General features: G+C 38.1%; 1 protein-coding gene across 6 annotated transcripts in view; it reads right to left on the bottom strand.

The window, feature by feature from the left end:
• LOC106883607 (tripartite motif-containing protein 2) overlaps positions 1 to 17,459 on the bottom strand; it is a 209,019-nt gene that overhangs the window by 27,862 nt on the left and 163,698 nt on the right. For 2 of the 6 annotated variants that reach the window (XM_014934699.2, XM_014934700.2), the window contains exon 1: positions 16,180 to 17,254. The exons of the other annotated variants lie outside the window; for them this stretch is intronic. The gene's annotated coding sequence lies outside the window, so the exon portion shown is untranslated. Of the gene's footprint in view, positions 1 to 16,179; positions 17,255 to 17,459 lie in introns of those variants that run through there. 6 annotated transcript variants of the gene reach the window in all.

The following is a 17,459-nucleotide window of genomic DNA, read 5'->3' as shown; positions in this document are numbered from 1 at the left end:
GGAAGGGCATCCAGCTGTAGAAACTCTGCCAAATCAGACTGGAGCCTGGTGTTGCCATCCGGTTTCACCAGTCCTCAGTCAAATCGTCCAACCCATGCTAGCATGGAAAGCGGACGTTAAACGATGATGATGATGATGATGATGATATATATATATATATAGACGTACGCACACTCGAATACACACATATATAAAAGCTGCTGCTAGAATGATGTCATCATAGAATGTGTCAGGTAACAAATTCTGAAACATCTTATTTTAATAAAGATTGAATAACGCTCATATTACAATATAACAATTATATTTCAATATGGAGAGGAAAAGAGGGAGAGAGAGAAAGAAAGAGAGAGTGCATAAAATCTACTTTAAATCTATTTCCATATCGAAATTAATGTAATGATATTACAATATTATGAATAATATATATATATATTGCTCTAACTAATGGGCTTCGCAATGGTTTTATGGAATCTTCAAGATTTAGTTTATAAATATTTTAGCCATATATAGAACAACCATAATTAGATAGGTAAGGGCAGGGAGACATACACACACATATTTCTCATTATCATCAACATTTAATGTTCACTTTTTCATGCTTGCATGGGATGCACAGAATTTAATGAAACAGATTTTTCTATGGCTGGATGCCCTTCCTGTTGCCAACCCTCAGCTGTTTCCAGGCAGGATAATATTTTCTTCTCAGCTAGACAGATTTTCTCATGGCAGACTCGAAACAGCATCACTTATATAACAGTGATGCTTGTTTACAACCATCACATGATGTCAAAACATGATGTCTAATTGACAATGTACTTACTGTCCTACCTTACTACATGATCTTGCCTCATATACACACACTTTCTGATAACTAATAAGCATAAAGTTAACAGTTCATATTCTTAGATCATCTCTTGACGCTGTTCCACTGAGACATGACCAATCAACTTGAGAGTGTGTGAATGCAAGTGAATGTTTATATTCCTCATCTTTATATGAAAACAATCAGGTCATGTATAGGGACATGCACTGTTGCAGCACACCACTGCATCCGCTATTTTTTCAGTATTTGCTTTGATCATCATGGCTAACCCTCTGATCAGTGTCCCAGTAAATTCCTATCTCTGTGAGGTACTTCCTCATATGACTTGACCATGTGACACCCAGCATTTTTCAGTATCTGCTTCGGTCATCCTGGATAACCCTCTGATCAGTGTCACAGTCAGTTCCCATCTCTGCAAAATACTTCCTCATCCGGCTTGACCATGTAGCATGTGGCTGACCAGCACAAGCTATCACTGCAGCCAGATCCTCAGAGAAGAGGATACGACATTCAGGATCCAACTCAGAAAATCAAGTAACATAACCAAACAGTTTGAGTTGACACACCTGAATTATATGACAGGACATGTCCTAGTTTCTCAGTAAAGGTGTTGGCTGCATATGAAATCCAACCCACGGTAACCCATAATCCTACAAGGCATCCTGGTACTGAAGGAGTTCAAGCAGCCCCTAAGGGCCCCGGATAGTGTCCAAGTCTCATAACTATACAGTAAAACAGGAAGGATCAGAGAGATGAACTTTTGTCCTCCTGTGCAGATACCAGCAGTACCAAACACCCTATTACACCAGCATGTCCAAGTCTTTTTAAGATTTCGGACTTGCAGCCTATGCTGCAATGGATCACACTGCCAAAATAGTGAAATGGCCAACAACTTTGACATTGTCACCTGCAACAGAGACAGACAAAATGCAGTCCTTCAGGGAGCCAATAAGAGACTGGACCCTTGTCTTGATCTAAGAAACTCTGAAGGGACCCTTGGTGACATTTCCTGCTAACAAATTATCCTGTTTGTAGCTCTGTACTTTCAAAGCCAAATGAAGCCAAGTGGAATAAAATGCCTTTTAAAAAAACCCTTTTCTTAAAAAAAAAAAACAGGCAAAGGTTAACTGGAAGACCATCCACATTTCAAAACAATGCCTCAGTATGCATTTGTCCAACCCATGCCAGCATGGAGAAAAAGAAAAAGAATGCAAAATAAATGCTAAGTGAGTAACAAGAGGCTGATTTGACTAAAACAAAGTATTATTAATCTCTACTTTGGTCCTGAATACTCTTTTATTCCAGACAGTCAACACTAAAAAGATACACCCACACACACGATGGGCATCCATAGATTTTTCTGTATACAAAAATCATGCACTGAGCATTGAATGGACTGAAGCCATAGTAGAAGAAATTTGCCCAAGGTGCTGTGCAGTGGGATTGAACACAAAATATGTTAATTTTGAAACAAACTCCTAAACTACACAACCATGCCTATTCCTATTAACATGAAAGTTATATTAATTAAACAACATCAGTAGATCAATTAAACGTTATATCCTATTTAGGTTTTTCAGTCTGGTTTAGCCATCATGTCCAAGCCCAAACTGGAGCACTGCCTCCATAGCAACACATTTATTGGTGGACATACAGTACAGTTAATACTGCTGCTTAGCTCAAGGCAACCCTGATTAAATAGACCTGTAATAAAAGGCTTTTCAGTCATGACCATCCTGTCTTATTAGAGGTGTGTAAGACTACAATCATGTAATGTGTCCGTCATCGCTTATTTAAAACAGTAGAGCACAATTTGAAGGGGATTTGGCTGCTATCTCTAGCATATCGAGTAACCACTTACAGGATCCCAATTTTGGCTGCTGATGTTGACAATGAAAAACAAAACTATACAACCCTGGAGTATCAGGGGCTAGAATTTGGTCAACTTGGCCTTTGACGATAAAGTGTTTTGGCCAAAAGCAATCAGGATTTGAACTCACAATATAAAGAACTGGAAGAAATGCCAATCAGCATTTTTCCCAACACATTTAACGATTTTGTCAGCTTGCCACCTTAATAACAACAATAATGAATGGATTTATTGGTCCATAATATATAAATCTGTACATTACCATAAACAAGTTTATGTCTATTTTTTTCCCAATATAAAAAGTGCATGCATGTGCATGTGTGTATGCACAAGTAGGTGTTAGTACCACAATACAGATACCATGAGTTGTATTATGGTAAGGTAAAGTTACCTTCTCAAGTTATGCCAGCTCATAAGGGCCGGTTTCCCAGTTTCGTGGGGTATAAATTCCCCACCTGCACAAAACGCCAGTCTGTCACAAGATTACACATTTTTGACAGCTGAGTCAACTGGAGCAATGTGAAATGAAGTGTTTTGCTCAAGAACACGTGTTGCTTGGTCCAGGAATTGAAACCACAATCTTATGATCATGAGTTCAACACCCTAACCACTAAGCCATGTGCCTCCACTAGCTGTATTATGATCCAACCCTGCATCGAGTTTACATATGTTACCTACTATAATCAAATGAAGCACTGCAATAGATAGCATACATAAATTAATGCACATGTGGCGTATGTATACATAAATACACATATACACTTTCACTTACGCTCTAAAGTTTCTGCATGACAAGACCTCATCTTTATTACTATGATGGAGCTCCAGCATTGCCACTTAGCATTCAATTGCCCAGTTAACTAATGCTGGTATGAGTTGGACATAGATTGGGCATGGAATTGGATATGGGTCAGACATGTCAACAGGAATCAATAAGGTGGAGGATTGTATCGTGTTCTAATGTCTGTTTTAGCATGGTTTCTACAGTTGGTTGTCCTTCCTAATGCCAGCTACTTTACAGCGTGTACTGGTCTTTTCTTCATGAGATCAGCACTAATGTGGCTGCCTCACCAATTGCAAGACTTAGAGAGCCTACAGAGTCCCCCTGACTGATAGGAGATTAAAAAAGAAAGCGATGATTTTAAGCAAGATGACGAGAGAGGTAAAAAGTATGAGACGAACAGATTCATAGCTATGAAAGAGCAGTAATGGAAGAGATTAACAGAGTAGACACTACTGCGCACGATGAGACAAAAGGGCACAGCATTTTAGACACTGACAATTTGGCATGGCTGACTGGACACAGAACCAATTTTAGCAACAGGACCTTTTGGCTCTGGAATTAAACACACGTGTGTTCAGAAATGTACACATAGAGATGGAGAGAGAGAGAGAGAGAGAGAGAGAGAGAGAGAAAGAGAGAGAGAGAAAGAGAGAGAAAGAGAGAGAGAGAGAGAGATAGAGAGAAAGAGAGATAGATAGAGAGAGAAAGAGAGAGATAGATAGAGAGAGAGAGAGAGAGAGAGAGAGAGATTACAATTTATTGATTGAACACTTTCCTTTTCCTCATACAAATAAAGGGAAATATTCTAGTGAGAGACAGACAGACAGAGAGGGAGAGATAGGGAGACAGACAAATAGAGACAAACAAAGAGACAGAGAGAGAGACAGAGAGAGACAGAGAGAGAGAGACAGACAGACAGAGAGAGAGAGAGAGACAGACAGACAGAGTCAGACAGACAGGCAGGCAGAGAAGATAGAGGAGGGAAAGACAGACAGAAATATTAAAATGAGATTAACATTAAGACGTTTAACCCAATAAATTATCTTTTATTTCTGTGTTTTGTTATTTATAATATTCACATATTTATTTTGTATAATTTTTAATCCGCCTATTGTAGAATCTCATCACCCCCACCCATGTTTTTATATAACTTTGTCCAGCTCAAAACGCAATGTAAACTCTGCTGTCGTTAACATTTCATTGTATCACTTCGAACCCTTGGGGCTCACAAAGAAATCAACACGATCATTGTTGTCAGACAAGCTGGCAGAATCATTAGCACACTGGACAAAATACTGAGCTACATTTCTGCCAATTCTTTACAGTCTGAGTTCAAATTTTGCCAAGGTTGACTTTACCTATCATCCATTCAGGGCCAACAAAAAAAATAGCTGCTGAGCATTGAAGTTGATACAATCAACTAACCCTTACCTCCAGCAAATTTCAGGCCCTCTGCCTATAGTACAAAGGATTATTAATATTATTATTATTATTAGCTAATATTGACAAACCAACAGAGACAGTGTGTCAGATAAAATATTTAGCAGCATTTCCTCTGGCTCTTTATATTCTGGGTTCAAATTCCACCAAGGTTGACTTTGCCTTTCATCCACTCAGGGTCGATAAAAATAAGTACTAGTTGAGCACTGGGGTTGATGTAATCAACTTACTCCCTCCTGTAAAATAGCTGGCCTTGTGCCAAAATTTGAAATCATCATTATTTTTATGAACGGAAAGCTTAGCAGTATTTCGCCTGTTGCTATGTTCTAAGTTCAAATTCTGCTATAGTTGACTTTGCCTTTCACCCTTTTGAGGTCGATAAATTCAGTACCAGTGAAACACTGGGGTTGATGTAATCGACTGGCCCCCTCCCCCACAATTTCAGGCCTTGTGCCCATAGTAGAAAGGATTGTTATTATTATTAAGGTGGCACACTGCCAGAAATGCTAACATGCCAGGCAAAGTGCTTAGCATTTTGTCCACCTTATGTACAGAGTTCAAATTCCGCTAAGGTTGACTTTGCCTTAAGTACCAGTGAAACACTGGGGTTGATGTAATCGACTAGTCCCCTCCCCCAAAATTTCAGGTTTTGTGCCTATAGTAGAAATTATTATTATTATTATTATTATTATTATTATTATCATTGATGGATTGACAGGGCAAGTATTTATTCCAGTTCTTTACATTCCAAGTTCAAGTTCCTCCAAAGTCAATTTTGCCTTTCATCCTTTCAGGGTTGATAAAATAAAGTACCAGTCGAATACCATGATTGTCTGTGTGACCCACTAACCCTAAAATTGCTGGCCTTGCATCTAAATTAAAACAATTATTATTATTATTATTATGATCATTTTCATCATCATTAATATTATCATACCAACAGTAAAATGTAAAAGATTTATCTGCTTCTGGGAATGAAGGAAAACCAGAGTACAAGATCAAAGTCTATCATTTTGGCAGCATAAAACTGGTGAAACAGACATCAGATATATGGCGGATAGATACTTATAAATTGATGAAATTTGCTTTATTTTGTTTCACTTTCCTTTTTGTTTAATATTTTGCTTTAATTTAGAAAGTTTTTGTTTTTTTTTCCCCCGTTAGCAGTGGTTGGTCGTGTCAGTTCTGCAGTTTAATTGCAATCCAATATGAATGGAATTAATTCCATATCTGGTGTAGCCTACATATGGATTAAACCACAAAACAAGCAAGCAATTTTTATGCAATAACAAACTGGTTAGGTTTCTTATTCGTATCTCCCCACCACCCTGCTCCAGCTACTCATACTTTCAGATGTAAAACAGCTGTAAATATTGAAGCAATTATTGTTGGTTGTAACGATGATAGCGATGATAGTGTTGGTATAGTTTATCCCCAGATTAGCTCTGATCAAGCAGACCTGTGATCAAAAACATTCCCGCAGAGATCATCCTATATTTGTTCGGGTTTTACTCCGCCATCCACCACTCCAGGCATAATTAATAAGTCCTCGACTGCATTATCTATCATATCATAGCTGGTAGATGATAGAAAGTGATGTGAGTTTGCCTGCCATTTCTAGCATGTCAAGCCAATGCAAAGAGGTTCTGTTGTTGACTTATTCCTCCTGGGCCAATTTATAGTGATTATTATCTTCTCTTCATACCTATATATATATATATATATACAGGCGTAGGAGTGGCTGAGTGGTAAGTAGCTTACTTACCAACCACATGGTTCCGGGTTCAGTCCCACTGCGTGGCACCTTGGGCAAGTGTCTTCTACTATAGCCTCGGTTCGACCAAAGCCTTGTGAGTGGATTTGGTAGATGGAAACTGAAAGAAGCCCGTCGTATGTATGTATATATATATATATATATATATATATATATATATAATATATGTATGTGTGTGTGTATATGTTTGTGTGTCTGTGTTTATCCCCCCCAACATCGCTTGACAACCGATGGTGGTGTGTTTACGGCCCCGTAACTTAGCGGTTCGGCAAAAAGAGACCGATAGAATAAGTACTAGGCTTACAAAAGAATAAGTCCTGGGGTCGATTTGCTCGACTAAAAGCGGTGCTCCAGCATGGCCACAGTCAAAAGACTGAAACAAGTAAAAAAGTAAAAGAGAATATATATATGTGTGTGTGTAAATGAGTATGGATTTCATCAGTAACAAAGTGCTCTTCCAAATGTCCATGAGGCACTTCTTACAAACAACTATTACAAGCTATCAACAATATATTATATATGCAAATTGGTCTAACCAATTTAATTCATCCCTTTATAATAGTGGATTTAAAAGCAGTGTTTCCATAGTCCATAGGCATTTAAAGAAGTAGTTAGTGGGTGAGGAAATCCCAACACAGGACTGAAACTAGACTACCTGATCACTCTTTACCTGTACATACAGCTGTTTATATAAAGGCAAGGTGTTTACATGTCTGTAAGGGCAACAGTAGCTAAAATATATGTATAGTATGTATGTATGTATTACATAGACATATATGCATAAAAACATACACAAAATGGACACAGATGAATGAAACACTTGAAAAGCTAAGCTGAAGAAGTCTACATGTGGATAATCAACTAGCTAGAAATAGCAGTCATCTTAAGGAAAAAGAGTTCATTGGGTATGGGAATGCCAGACTGGCCTATTAGGAATAGTAACCAAATCTCCTTCAAATTGCACGCTAATATTTTTTTTTTTTAAATAGGATATATCAGATAATCTATCCTATTGTAAGAAATAACAAATCATATTTTACCATCTTTTAAAATAATATAGGACACACTAGATAATGTAGTCTTAGATACACTATGACCTGCAAAATACAGCAACTAAATTTCTCTTAAATCACAGCCAACACAGTAAGTAATTTAGATTGTCTATGAATTATCTTTACAACTTCCATACTTTTAAACTCAATATTGTAAAGGGACTTTATGGACACCATGTATAGTCCTATATACACAATGACCTGCAAAACACAACAACCAAATTTCTCTCAAATCATAGACAGCACATTAAATAGTGTAATCCTAGGTACATTATGACCTGCAAAAACACAGTGACCGTATTGCTCTTAAATCAGACAGCACATTAAATGATACAGCCCTAGATACACTATGACTTGCAAAACAGCAACCAAATTTCTCTCAAAACACAGACTGCACATTAAATGGATACATGACTACTGACCGAGACCTTTGGAAATGTGCTGTGCGTGAGAAGACCCGGCAAGCCAAGTAAGATCGTTGCCAGTGCCCCTGGACTGGCTTGTGCGGGTGGCACATAAAAGACACCATTTCGAGCGTGGCCGTTTTCGTGCGGGTGACACGTAAAAGCACCCACTACACTCTCTGAGTGGTTGGCATTAGGAAGGGCATCCAGCTGTAGAAACTCTGCCAAATTAGACTGGAGCCTGGTGTTGCCATCCGGTTTCACCAGTCCTCAGCCAAATCGTCCAACCCATGCTAGCATGGAAAGCGGACGTTAAACGATGATGATGATGATGATGATGATTATGACCTGCAAGAAGATGGCAACCAAATTTCTCTCAAACCACAGCCATCACATTACATAATATAGTCCTAGATACATTATGTCCATAAAAAGACAAAACGATCACAGCTATGCTCATTCGGGGCTGGCCTGGGGCCCAACAACAACAAGAAAGACTTGGCAGGGATCAAACCTTTTTCTTCCTCTTTTCTAAGAAACTGAAGGTAAAAAAAAAGGAAAACAAACAAATGAATTTTCACAGGAAGAATATTAAATATGAAATCCCTCGGTTTATTTTGTCAGTGGAAAACAGCCTAGAGGAATTTTCCCGTCATGGCGATAGTTTGGTATTTACATTCCTGTCTAAAAATGTGAATACAGGAAGATAATAGCGATGGGTAGACACAAAAGGAGTAGCATTCAAATACATCTGTTGCAAAACATTCAGTTAAAATCAAGTGAACACATAAGTACATATGAGTGTGTGTTTGTGTGTATTAATGTGTGTGCGCATGTGTTTATACGCACACACACACACACACACACACATACATTTATGTAGGATTGTACATGTTTGCATATTATTGTGTGTATGAGTGAGTGAGTGAGTGCAAGTGCGTGTTTGTGTGACAGAGAGAGAGAAAGAGAGTATATGTCAATATAAATAGGGTTGTATAAATCTGCAGGTGATTGTACATGTATGTATATTTGCATGTATGTGTGGGTTGGTGCGTGTATGTGCATGTGTACCTGTGCTTATGCACTAGTGCTTGTGTCTTGACATGTCTAAGCGTAGATATGCAGATTGGTGTTCGTCAATTTTTGGCAAATTTGTAAATTCTCTATGTGCATGTATGTTTGTATCTGCTTGCAACATGTACGTATTCAAGTGCAAATGTGCATACGTATGTATAAAAGTGTGTGTGTGTGTGTGTGTGTGTTTGTATACGTGTGCATGTATGTATTTATGTGTGTGAGAGTATCATACATGTATATAGTTGTATGTGTGAATGTTAAAAGTGTCAATGTATGCAGAGAGGAGAAGTGTGGGAGTAGAGGGAGGGAGAGAGAGAGAGAGGGAAAGAGAGAGATAGAGAGAGAGGGAAAGAGAGAGAGAGAGAGTAAATAAAGGAGAAGACTAAAGGAATGAAGAATTTTGGAGTGAATGGTAAAGAAAAGAAGAATGAATGGAAGTGGATGAGGTGGGAGTTATGAGCAGGGGAAAATAAAGGTTACAGCATTATTGGCGTTCCATAAATAGAAACATTTGATGAACAGAAAGAGAGTAGTGAGGTGAGAGGAAGCAAAGAAGAATTATAATAATAATAATAATAATAATAATGGTAATAATAATAATAATGATGATAATAATAATAATAATGAAATTTTGTAGGAGGGGGCTAGTTAATTACATCGACCCCAGTACATGACTGGTACTTACTTTGTCGATCTGAAAATGATGAAAGGCAAAGTCAACATCAGCATAATCGTGATAAAGATGATGACGATGACGATGATGATGATTTCAAATTTTGGCACAAGGCTAACAAGCTTGGGGGAGGAGGAGGAACGGTCAATTACATCGACCCCAGTATTTAACTGGTACTTATTTTATCGAGCCGCTGAAAAGATGCAGGCAAAGTCGATCCCGGCGGCATTTGAACTCAGAATACAAAGATGGACGAAAGGCTGCTGAGCATTTTGCCCAGTGTGTTTGACAATTCAGTCAGCTTGCCACCTTAATGCCAGCTCACAATCATTATTATTATTATTATTATTATTATTATTATTATTATTAGTATTAGTATTAGTATTACGGCGGCGAGCTGGCAGAATTGTTAGCATGCCGGGTGAAATGCTTAGCGGCATTTTGTCCGCCGGAACATCCCGAGTTCCAATCCCGCTGAAGTCGACTTTGCCTTTCATCCCTTCGGGGTCGATTAAATAAGTACCAGTCACATACTGGAGGCGATGAAATCGACTCATCTCCACCTCCCCAAGCTGCCCTTGTGGCAAAAATTTGAAATAATTATTATCTTTATTATTATTCTGCTGAGAGCAACTTTGCCTTTCATTCTTTCAGGGTTGATAAATGAAGTACCAGTGAAACACTGGGGTCGATGTAATCAACCAGTCAGTCCCCCACCACAAAATTTCAGGCCTTGGGCCTATAACAAAAAGGATTATTATCATTATTATTATTATTATTATAATGTTGATAATTCGGTTTCACAGTCTGCAGCCCTTCAAGGGTTTTAGTTGATCAAATCAAACCCAGTACATTTTTGTTTTTTAAATCTTGTACTTATTCCACCTTTTTGCATATTTTTACTGAACCACCAGATTACAAGGACATAAACAAACCAACTCCAGTTGTAAAGAGATGAGATACAAAGAAATACACAATCATGTGTGTGTGTGTGTGTGTGTGTGTGTGTGTGTGTATATATATATATATATATATATATATATATATATATATATATATATATATATATATATATATATATATATATACATACAATATATAAATGTATGTATCTATGTTTTTATGCAGTCATTGGTTTTGGTTGATCAGAAAGTTATCAATGGTTTCACGTCTATTAGTGCACTTAGCAATATAGGAAACTCAGCCGACCTACTGACCAATTGAAGAGGTTATGCTCCTCTGGCCAGTAAGTCTCCTGAATCACCTATATTGCTCAAAGCAAAAATAGATGTGAAACCAAAGGTAACTTTCTGACCAATCATGTCCAACAACGACATAATATATTACAGTTCAAAATAGCTTTTAAAATGTGCTTTTTTTTTTTTTTTTCAGACATATAAACAACTGACCAATTGTGTGGGGGGAGGAGGTGCAGAAGCATGACTGAGGGGTTAGGAAACTTGCTTCCCAACCATGTAATCTTGGGTTCCATCCAACTGCACAGCACGAGCACCTTGGGCAAGTGTTTTCTAATATAGCGTCAGGCTTCAGAGAAAGACACTTGCCCCAAGGTGCTGGTGAATTCAGTAGATGGAAACTGAAAGAAGTCTGTTATATGCATGCATGTGTGTGTGTGTGTGTGTATACCTTTGTCTTGACATTACATGATGGCTATAAACAAGCATACAAGTAATGTTCATTTCCAATCTGTTATAAAAAAAAAAACGATATCTGGTCATGGGAAATGCTGCATTACTTGGAAAAAGATGAGGATTAGCAACAAGAAGGGTGTCTGGCCTTAGAAAATGTACCTTAACAAATTCTGCCTGGCCCATGCAAGCAAGGAAAAAGTGGACATTAAATGATGTGATATGCCTGTGTACACACACAAACACACGTATATATAATGTGTTTTGAAACAGTTTTCATCTAGCAATTTTACTCACAAAGAATTAATCAGCCCAGGTCTACAGTAGAAGACACTCAAGATGCCAAGCTGTGAGACTGAACCCAAAGCCACATGACTGCAAAGTGTACTTCTTAATACCACAGCTATAATTAACAAAAATAATGGTTTCTGATTCAGGCACAAAGCCAGTAATTTTGTGGTCAAAGCCAGCAATTTTGTGGTCAAAGCCATTGTCCCCAGTGCTACTCTGGTACTTTATTTTACTGACCCCAGAGGGATAAAAGGCAAAGTTGACTTGAGCAAAATAAAGAGATGGAAGAAATGCCACAAGAGAATTATTCTGGCACTCTAACAAGTCTGTCAACTCAGAGCCTTTAATATAATAGTTTCTGGTTTAGGCACAAGGCCAGGGATTTTGAGCAGAAGGGAAGTAGTCAATACTGCCAACCCTAGTACTAGACTGTACTTCATATTCTTGACTCTGAAAAGAAGAAAGGCAAAATTAACCTCTGACTAGATGTAAACATTGCTTATGACAACAGTTTTTACATCAGCACAAGGCCAGAAATTTTGGGAAACGGAACCGTCAGTTATATTGATCCCAGTATTTGATTGATACTTTGTGTAACTAAGAAAGCCGAGAAGCAAAACTGAGCTCAAGATTTGAACTCAGTAAATAAAGAAGCAGAAGAAATATGGCAAAGCATTTTGTCTGACACTGAACATATGTGTATGGTCATTCATTTGGGAGACTAAACCAACCTCCAGTATTTGGTTGGTGCTTATCTTAGCAACCAAGGGTCATCTAAAATTTGCTGTCATCCAAGGCAGTGGATTTGAACCCAAGATGTGAAGTGGCATAACTAAAGTGACAGTAAACTGGCAGGGTCATCAGTGTTGGACAGAATTGTCATTAAACATCCCTTCTTCCATGCTGGCATGGGTTGGAGGATTCAACAGAAACTGTCAAGTAAGAGGGCTGCACCAAGTTCTACTTTGGCATTGTTTCTACAGCTGGACAGCCTTTAAAGTAAGGGTTGGCAACAAGAAGGGCATCCAGCCATAGAAAATCTGCCTCAACAAACTTCATCTGACCCATGCAAGCATGGAAAAGTGGACAACAAATAATGATTGTGATGATAGGGATAGTGGTGATGCCTTGCCCCCCCCCAAGTTGCTGCTGATTGAACAGAACTATGAGGAAAACTTTACAATCTTGACCAGCCCTTATTTTTCTTTGACCCCTTTTGTCATCACATTTCTGCCGAAATATCCAGTTTTGCTTTCATTTCATTTTGAAAATAATGAATTTAGTAAAATAGTGCATCAGTGAATAAGCTTAGCAACATTCCTGAGTTAAAAAAAACTACCGAGGTCAACTTTGCCTTTCATGGTTAATATAATGAAGTACCACTCAAGTACAGGAAGTTAGATTATCGGTTAAACCACAAAAAAAAAAAAAAAAAAAAAAAAAAAATTGATGGCCTTGTGCCAGAATTTGAAACAATTATTAAGTTGGGTGTTTGGAACATAAATGTGAAATTTCAACAGGTTTTTATTTAGATCACTTTAAAACAGGAACCCAAGCAGACTCAAACAAATTGGTAGCAAGGTGGTTAAAACATGGTCTTCAGGTGTACATCAGTCATCATATCCTTCCTTTTTACGAGACAGTAATGTATAGCAAGAGGGGAATTTAGCATCTATTTCTAGAAGGTCAAGCAAGTAACCACACTGTAACTCGCAGTGTTGGTAGTGAATGGAAGCAGTAGTTGTGAATGTGGAAACTGGCTAAGATAGTAGAGATGGAGTCTGTGATGTGTTACATAGAGTCACTGGTGACAATGATAGATATGATAATGATGATGGTGGTGGCGGGAAGTGGTGGTGTTAGTGGTGGTGGCAACACGTCGGGTATGGTGATAGTGCAGCTGTAGTAATAGCGACTGCGATAATTACGGGTGGTTATCAATGGTAATCATAATGGATGACTATGGGTATAATATCAGCATTGCCAGTGAAGGGTTATAGTGGTGGTACCAATGATGATGATGATGATGGGGAAGTTATAATGGTAGTATCACTGGTGATAACTGGAGGTTATCAATAGTGATAGCGAGTAGCTGCCGGGGTGGGAAGAGTTAGTGACTACGAAAGTAACAGAGCATAGTAAAAATGTCGGTACATGGTTTTATAGAGGGGTGGTTGTCAGTGGTAGCCATGATAGTAGCATGCTATGTGGTGGCTTGGGGAGCGATCCTGGTATCGATGTTGTTGCTATAGTTTCCTTACTGTTGTTGTTGTTGTTGTGGTGGTGGTGGTGGTGCGGCTGCTGTTGTTGTTGTGGTGGTGGTGGTGGTGCGGCTGCTGATGTCCAGAGGAGGATTTATTTTAAAATTCCGAGCAACACAAGAAGCCGATTTGCTTGACTGAATTTGTACTGACACAAGTACACCAGCTATGTAGCAATCATTAAGCAATAACAACCCAGTAACAGTAGCGACAAGAGCAATTCACAATGAAAATAACAGTAAACATGGCGAGCGTGGCGGCGGTGGAAATCAAAGAGAGCGCGTGTGTGTATGTGGGGGAGTGAGAGAGAGAGAGAGAGATGAAGCTTTAAATGTTAGGACGAATGTGAAACGAAATCTTTCTTATTCTCCCTTTTATAAACACACGAGCACACCACACATATGAATGTATGCGTATTATATGTATATGAATGAATGCGAAAATAGAGAATATCTCGTTAATAGAAGGAAGAGCGAAATTAACATTGGAACAAAACGGTCAAAGCCAACACAAGAATTAGTAGATGTTGCAGTGGCAGCAGTTGTAATGAGAACGGGGGTGGCGGCGGCAGTGATGTTAATTGCTGATTATAATTAAGGTATTTCTTTCGATTAAATTACACAAGGTCATTTGTGGGGGGGAAAATGAAGTAGTTATACATCTTGATACGTTTGTTGGTTGGTAACTTAAAGTCAACGTCCGCGAAAAAGAAAATAAATTACAAAAATGCAAAACAAAATAGGCTACGTCCATCTCGTCTGAACTCAACCTGTGAACAGGACTCAGTATCAGACTTTAGAAAAATTATACGTCAAGCCTAAAAATATGCTTGGATAGGCTATGGTCACTGTCCACTTCATGAACGACACAAAAAATATATTCTTTACCACAAACGATTCTATGTTAAAAAACTGAATAATTCTCTTCTACTAGATACAGTCTCTCTCTCTCTTTGTATATATGTGTGTGTGTGTGTGTAAATAAAGGTTAAGGGTTCAAATTTATTCTGAATGAATTTCGAACTCTGAACAGCGAAACTTCGAACAAAAGAGAAGTCTCAAGTTTATTTTTTCTTTTCACGGAAACTCAAACTGGCGATCCGAATGACTGAGAAAATTATTCAATAACGAAATTAGCGACTGCTAATTGTTATTCAGCTGTGCTTTTAATTATTACTAATGTTTTCTTTAAATTTACCAGTGTGTGTGTGTGTGTAATTTTTACGTTTCCTTTGTGTGTAAGAGAAATTGCAAGTTGGTCATGTCGAAGAAAGGAAAGAACAAGGATAAAGAACGAGATGGAAGAAAGAAAAGGAAAGCGAAAGAAGGAAAACGTATTTAATCCTCGCACCAAAATCCCTTCTATAGTATAACAACAAAAAAAGTAATGCTTTAAGCAACTTTAATTTCCAATTTTGTTGCACAATGCATACTTCATAACCAATCCACCGTGTTTTTCACTCTAAATTTGTTTAGGTCTCTAGGGTAAGAAGAAAAAAGCCCTAACGTCCAGCCTTGACAAACACCGAGTATTCGGTGCAACAATGAAGCTTTTATTGCTACATATCGAAATATTATTTTATAAAGGCTATAAATATTGATAACAAATGAATAAATAAACCCTGCTTTTTTAAAATTTTAATTAATACAAGAAATTGCTTGTAAAATGTAGTCCTCCCTGTTCGAAGGGGTCGACTGACGGCATTAGTTTCAATGAAATAACACCTTTAGTTGGTGATAAAAGCAGGATGAGATACTGATTTTACTAGCCGGGGCCTAATGAAATTTTCTTTTTTTTAAAAAAAAAAAAAAGATTTGTCACAATAATTATTAATATTTACCTGCACTCGAATGGCAGCATGAGAGGGACTAAAAATTGGAGCTTTATGTAAAAAGCAGTGGACTTGGGCACAGGGAGTAACTATTATCTCGCAAAACATGTCACTCGTGTTATAATTCTTCACGTGGAATAGCGAATTCAAATGTAAATTAAAACAACAACATGACATAAACCAATAAATAAAAGCGCTAAACCCTACAAAACAGCCAAAAGAAAAAAAAAAAAAAACAAGGATAACTTACCTGTGCAGAAATGGTGGTGATTATTTGCCGGGGGAGGGGACCTATGAAGGAGGGATAGTATTTAAGGGCCGTCTGCTTCTCTGTTCAGCTCAGCTCAGCTCAGGTGAGATGAGGTGAAGTGAAGTCGGAAACCCTGGGTTACAGAGTGAGAGAAAAAGCAGCCGGGAGTAGCGAAGGGCTACAAATCTACTTTTGGAAGTGCCATACTATGAAGCAAGCAGCAGGTGGATGAAGAGAGGCTGTGGCCTCTCTGGTTCGTCCTCTGCTTTCTCTCCATTAAATCTCTTTAGACGATAGAATTCCAATACATCCGAATGCCCTGATTATATATATATATATATAGATAGATAGATATATTCCGTATTTACTCCTATCCACTTGCTGCTCTCCGTATTGTTTTGTTATTTATTATTATTATTATTATTGATTTGATGGGGTAACTTTTTTTTGCTTTGTTTTTTTTTTCTTTTTCGGTGTTTTTTTTTTATAATCAGTTAGATTAATTTTTAGATTGTGTGGTAAACATCAAGGTAGTCCTGCTACTACTGCTGCTGCTGCTGTTGTTGTTGGTCTTTCTGGCAGTGAATGCAGCAACAAGAACAACACGAAGACAACACCAGTCTTTGACAACACGCTACACTGACTCACGCACTTGACAGCACAGTCGTCCGTCATTTTCCACGGCACCATGTTCTCTGTTTGTCGTCTTCTATGTATTTTTACTTCAAAATATATCTTCTTTTAGCTTCTTTTTTTTTTTTGTATTCTAAAAAAAGAATACTACATCGTCGCTCAAGTTGACTTAACCTCAGCAACAGCAACAGCAACAATAGATATAAGGTGATGTGAGACCTGCAATCATTAGTTAGTAGTGCAGCTTCAGAGAGAGAGAGATAGTGGGAGAGTGCGAGGAAAAGAGGGAGTGGCGACGAAAGCAACGTCACCAACACTTGGTAAATAGAGGGAGAGAGACATTCATCCATCAATCATATCGATACGGCAGCAAAACAACAAGCAATGTCGAGCAAACACGCACATTTAACACGCGAGCATTTTTAGAGACGCGCACATACATGCGAGCGCGCGTGCAATTATACACGCAACATAGGCACGCGCACGATATTTGTCTAACTTAGTGCACACGCCCTTACCGTTTCATCACATTCGATCTTTCTCACTTTAAATTGTAATATATATATATATATATACATATATATTGCACATTTCATGTGCTTACTCCGGTATATATATATATATATATATATATAGGTTCAAGAAAA

The sequence above is a fragment of the Octopus bimaculoides genome, chromosome 12, assembly GCF_001194135.2.
Source record: "Octopus bimaculoides isolate UCB-OBI-ISO-001 chromosome 12, ASM119413v2, whole genome shotgun sequence".
NCBI classification, from domain to species: domain Eukaryota; kingdom Metazoa; phylum Mollusca; class Cephalopoda; order Octopoda; family Octopodidae; genus Octopus; species Octopus bimaculoides.
This window is presented reverse-complemented; position numbering and strand designations above follow the sequence as displayed.